This window comes from Glandiceps talaboti, chromosome 6 (genome assembly GCF_964340395.1).
Source record: "Glandiceps talaboti chromosome 6, keGlaTala1.1, whole genome shotgun sequence".
Classification (NCBI taxonomy): domain Eukaryota; kingdom Metazoa; phylum Hemichordata; class Enteropneusta; family Spengelidae; genus Glandiceps; species Glandiceps talaboti.
In genome coordinates, this window is record NC_135554.1 from 20993431 (window position 1) to 21000381 (window position 6951).

Sequence of the window (6951 nt, forward strand, 5' to 3'; positions counted from 1 at the left end):
TCCAAAATACAGTGGGAATGACAGTCCTGATTTATGGCTTCCCAAATTTAATGCATATGTTGCATTCAAAGGATACAATGACAGACAACGCAGAAATTTGTTTGGTTTATTTATGAAAGGCAATGCCGAACTTTGGTTTGCGACTTTACATGATGATATCCTAGAGAACTGGAATGACTTAGTGGAGGCATTTTTGCTACAATTTCATCATGGCAAACCTAGATGGAAACTTGACAATGAATTAGACTCTCTACGTCAACAGCATGGTGAATCTGTACAGGAATATGCTATTCGTGTGAAACACATGTGTCATCAATGCCAACGGAATCAAGATGAATTATTAAGTCGATTTATTCAAGGATTATGTCCCTCGATTATGAAGTTTACTGTGACAAACAATCCGGTTGACTTTGAACAGGCATGTGCATTTGCCAGAAGATTTGAAATTATTGACAGTTTGTCTGACACTAATGGAAATACCAAGGATTTCAAGAAGACAGTACAGAACAACTGTGACAGTAGTAAAGACAGTGTGACCTCCGAGGATAGACATTTGACCTCTGTGAACTCTGTGGACAACATACAATACGGACGGACAGTTGAACAGCTGCAACAGACATTGATTAGTCAACAGGTGCAGCCGCAACGTTCATTAACTCAATGGGATGAACGGGAATTCCTGAATGACAAAGTAAGCGAGGAATACATTCCTCACAATTATTTTCAATCTGACTCTAACTTTCAGCCATTTTATCCAAACCAGTTTGAATGTCCAAGCTGTGACGGACAACAACACCACAATTGTAATAACAGAAATCGTTTTAGTCGATCATCTTCTAAACATTTAAGACGAAAATGTTATAACTGTCAGAAGCATGGTCATATTGCTAGTCAGTGTCGACAAAAGCGACCATTTCATACTTCTAACTCTACTGTAAAGCATGCAGGAGGTATCAAGGTAAATACATCCAGCATGCTAAATAAACCTTCTTTAAGTAATATGGAAATTGATGACTTTAAAGTTTCAAATAATAACATGATAAATGTTGACATATACAACCACAAAATTCCAGCACTGATTGACACAGGTGCAACAAATTCAGTTATTTGTACTACTTTGTTGAAAAAGATACCTAAATTAAATCGTTTACGAATTTCGAAATCACAACATCGATCTATAAATTTACCTTCCGGTCATCAATTGCCAATTATTGGAACTATTGTAATTCCAGTCAGATTTGGGAACCGTTGTATCAATATGCCAGTCCATATAATTAGAAATTTACACAAGAATCTAATTATAGGGATGGACTTTTTGACTAAACACAAAGCTGTTGTGGACATAGCCAGTCGAAAATTGTCACTGCGATCAGCATTATTAATGCGCGCAAATGAGAAATGTTTGATACCTGCTAATTCAGAATGCATTATAACTGCGCGACTTAGGAAAAATTATCCTAATGGTGTTTTAGGTATAACACCGAATATAAGTTCATTAAGTCATTTAGGTTTGGCTACAGCAAGAGTGTTAACCAAAACACACAACAATTTGGTTTCTGTTAGAATAGTCAACACAAATGACAAAGACATAATTCTCAGAAGGAATACTCGTTTGGGGTCATTTTCACCACTACCAAATGACACTGAACTATACCATTTTGACAGTGACCTACATACCAGAGACCGGACAGCTGTTAACACCACAACTACACAAGGACAAGACGAATTCTTTTCACAATTTAATCTCAATGAGGATGACTTGACAAACCAACAACTACATGACCTTCGCTCAATTCTTTGGAAGCACAGGGATGCCTTTGTAGATAAATCTGGTAGATTAGGGTACTGTGATTTGATCAAACATCGAATTGAGTTGGAACCTAATGCTAGACCAGTATCTAGACCACCATATCGTGTTTCACCAGAGAAAAGAAATGAAATTAGACGACAATTAGATAATTTGCTAGATCAAGGAATAATTAAACCCTCCACATCACCATATTCGTCACCATTACTACTCGTTAAGAAACCTTCAGGGGCGGGGTGGCGCTTAGTTGTTGATTATAGAGAATTGAACAAACAAACAGTACCGATAGTATTTCCGTTGCCAGGGGTAACAGATGCAATCGATATGGTGGGAAGTCAGGCTCCAAAATACTTTACTACATTAGATATGACAAGCGGATTTTGGCAATTGGCTATAAATGACAAAGATTCGTACAAAACTGCGTTTGTTAGTCTTGATGGGAAATTTGAATGGAAGACTTTACCACAGGGATTACGCAATAGTAGCTGTTCGTTTCAGCAAACAATGCAGTTTCTGTTCCGAAAAATGCTGTGGGAAAACTTAGTAATTTATGTGGATGATTTAATTTTGTTCAGCAAAACATTTAGTGATCACCTAGATCACCTGGAAATGGTCCTCACACGTTTGCGTTCAGCTAATCTCAAACTTGGTCCAAAGAAATGTCATTTTGCCAAACGAGAAGTTAAATTTCTAGGACATATCTTAAATGAGAATGGTATTGCAACTGACCCAAATAAAATACAAGCCGTCAAAACTTTTCCAGTCCCGAAAAATGTGAAACAGTTAAAGTCCTTTTTAGGCTTAGCCGGCTTCTATCGTAAGTTCATAAAGGATTTTTCCAAGATTGCGGGCCCATTATATGATCTATTCAAAAAGGACAAAAAGTTCGTCTGGGATGATAAATGTCAACAGGCATTTGATGCATTGAAACATGCACTGGTCAATGCTCCACTATTAGGTTATCCACGATATGGACAGCCATTTATCCTTTATACCGATGCATCTGCGTATAGTGTTGGCTATGTTTTAGCACAAAACCAGGACAATGTAGAACATCCAATTTGTTATGGAGGAAGATCGCTTAGCCGTAGGCAGCGAAATTATACAACGACTGAACGTGAGGCTCTTGCAGTATTGCATGGTTTAGCTCAATGTGATGCATATCTTCGTGGAAACCGTTTTACAGTAGTTACTGATCATGCAAATTTGCCATATCTATTCAAAACAAAAACATCTAGCGGTCGTATAGCCAGATGGGTATTAAAAGTACAGGAATATACATTTGATATCGAGCACAGATCAGGTTTGAGTATTCCACATGCAGATTGTCTATCAAGACGTAAATATCCAAAAGAGACATACAAAGATTCAGATTTTAGTACATCTGATACTTGCACAAGTCAGGCCACTCAAACTGACGATGTCATTCCCTCAGTGTTAACTCTGGAGATACCAGACAATACTATCATACCTGAAATTGCACATATGCAAACAAAAACAGCTGATGATTCTATTGTTGATATAAGGTATTTATATGAGAAATCTGATAGTGAAGTTGCATTAAGCCGGCAAAATAACTCGCGAAACTCGGAGATTACTTCTTCACTTAATAACGTTATAGATGTTGATGACTTCAACATAAGGTCGGAACACATGTCAAAATTGCAAAGAGCAGACCGGCACATAAAGCCTATTATAGCTTATTTGGAGAATGGTGAACTACCAAAAGAAGCAAAACATGCACAAAAATTAATTCAAGGACATGCGAATTATGTGTTATTAAACAATGTCCTATACCATTATTGGTCCCCCACAGGAAAGTCGTACAAGGCGAAAGATTGTATTAGACAACTTGTCGTGCCTAAAACATTACAACTTTACATACTAAAGCGAATTCATGATGATGTCACAGGAGGTCATTTGGGAACTTCAAGGACATTACATGCGATCAGAACAAAATACTATTGGGATAATCTACTTAAGGACGTCAATGATTATGTAGCTTCATGTTCTCATTGTCATATGAGAAAAAGAGGGCGTCGTTATAGAAGTCAATTATTGCCAATACCTGTTAATGGTTTAATGGACCGCATTGGTTTTGATTTCTTAGGCAAATTAAAGACTACGAAACGCGGAAACAGTTACATTCTGGTAGTTACAGAATATCTTTCCAAGTTTGCATGGGCCTTCGCTCTTCCGAATACTCGGGCGGAAACAGTCGCTAAGGTATTATTTGAGGATATCTTTTGTGTATATGGATTCCCAAATTCCGTGTTATCAGATCAAGGAGCATCGTTCATGTCACATCTTATTAAGGAAGTATGTAGATTTTTTGATATTACAAAGACACGTTCATCTGCATATCACCCAGCATGCAACGGGCTCACTGAACGTATGAACAGTACGCTTTTAAATATGTTATCAATGTATACATCAGACGAATCTGATGATTGGGATGTATATCTCCAATCTGTGTTATTTGCATATAGGGCCACACCCCATGAAACTACGAAAATGTCACCTTTCAAAGTGATGTTCGGTACTGAACCTAGACTTCCGGTTGATGCTGAAATATTACCGCGACTAGGTGTATCAAGGAATGTCGATTTTCATCTTCATGAAATGGCAAGATGTAGAAACATGGCGATACAGTTAGCAAAGGAGAACATAACAAAGGCACAAGCAGTTATGAAAATGCGTTATGATGCAAAAGCGAATACATCACATAAGTTTACAGTAGGTGATATAGTGTATCTTCATCATCCAGCCGTAAAAGTTGGATGCAGTCCAAAGTTTCATCATCCATTTCGGGGACCTTTTCGTATCAAGGAACAAGTCTCACCTGTCAATTTCAAACTTCAATATATTGACAGTTCTAAGAAATACAATAAGGTGATTCATGCAAATAGGTTAAAACATGCCCGTTTACGGCCAGACCATCTTCTAAGTGGCAGAAATACTGACATGCACACTTCAGACGATGTAGAAAATAGCCAAGGCATTGATCCGTTAGTGAACCAAAGAACACAAAGTACAAACTACCATTTACAATCTGATACAGAATTGTATAGCATCCCACAGGACCAGAGTGCTCCTGAAACAGGAAGCAAGCAAATACAGACTACAGCCTCTAAAACTTGGCGTAACAATGTACGCACACGTGCTGAGAGACGGAGGTTAGAACAGAGTGTTGAGAATGACTCTGATGTAAATACTGATAAAGACGACAATGATAACTATTTTAGTATAGAGAAAATTATGAAAGGACGGTACAAAAATGGTCAATTGCAATATCTAATCAAGTGGGCTGGATTTTCATCCGACAAAAACTCATGGGAACCTAGTCAGAATCTGAACAAAGCTGCATTAGAGGTCCTCAAACGTGCACCAGTTCCAATTATGGGGTCACCAAAGGGCAAACAAAAATGTCCATAATCATTTATAGATACAAAGAAAATTGCACCCATATACTCGATGAGAAAGGACTATTTTCACTTGAGCAGCGTGCATAATTTCTAGTGGTATTGATTCAAAGGGTATATTGAATTGCAATGAGAAAATTGCCAACCTACTTATGGTCAATCAGGTTACTTGTAATGAAAACTAAATTGACTTATTGGATTAATATTAATGGTCTTAATAGTTCTGTACAAGTCGTTAACATACTGAAGATGTCAAATTTTAAACATGGATGAACAGCTAAGATGCCTGTAATGTTTAAATAATGACGTAGGGTTTCTTACACGACAATGATGGTGTTGGCGCAACTGACTTCTCTTGATGACTGTAACAGCTGATTAGTTAGTGTAACTTAAGGATAGCTGTAAGACAATACATTTAGGTCAGTGTTCTTGATAGCTGATATCAGGGTGAAATCACAAGTTACTAGACTTAGATTACTTGAATAACATTGACTGGTTAATTTTGACTTCACTAAACACAGACGACGTCAATGACATAAATAGTTTATCACACACTTTTATGCTACACCATTTTTCATAATATTGATTTCGTCTGCAGTTAAAGATTCAATTTGGAATATGATCACGAATATGGCATGCTGACCATTTGTCAGTGACAATTTTCAATATTGGCGTGATGAAATATTTAAGAGTTAATATTTATTCATAGCATAGATATTTAATGTCATCATTTGATTTTACGAGACAGATACCTACATTCTTTTCAGATAGGAATACTTATGTTATAATTTAGTTATGTACACGATGAATCGGGTATAACTTGGTCAACATTAAGAACATTCTTCTATTTATATTTCTTTATGTTCAACTTTTAAATGCTGCAGATATAAAATTCCTAGCAAAGTTCTTTAGACCTGAGAATTCTATTGATGATTGTACTTGTCTGGTAGTGTTAATGAAAATAGAGGGGGCCCGAACAGTACGTTATGGATGGTCATATCTATCAGTATGATTGTGTGAATGATTGAAAAAGACTGGCCAGTCGAACGTATGTTTGTGATGTGATTGAGAAGTACACAATTCAATAGCCAACTCAGGATATAATTATTCTACGATTCAATTTTCTAATCATCTGTGATGTCTCTCTTTGATGTCATTTATTCATTAAAGTACATGTTGACGAAACAAGTATATCTGGTTCGGAATTTGAGATTTTAGCAATCTTAGTTTTCAAGGGTCGTATAAATTTTACATTTCTAACACTTCATACGAAACAGCATTAATTACTTCTAAGACTTTTCAATTTTCATTTATGAAGGGTAAATTATTTTTTAGATATTTTAGTCTGTAACGAGGGCGTTACAAATTTTGGAAAGAGGGGAAAGTGTCACAGATGACATATTTATATTTCAGTAAACTTAATATTTTAACAACATCGCATGTCCTAGTTTGACTGAAAGGTCAATAGACTGTCTCAAGGATATCGGATTTAGACCACACAGGATTCCAAGCATACTCGAATACATGAGACGACAGTCTGCATTTCATAAATATCTAGGATTCATAGTGATCATTCATCAATATTTTAAAATTACTTTTAGGGCATGGTCACGCCCAGAAATAATTATTTGGCCATTGGCCATGCGTTATGTAAATTTAGACTTTACGGACGTCACAATAAAAAGCACACTGAGACAGGCACTTCAGCTCAGATTTGGCAAG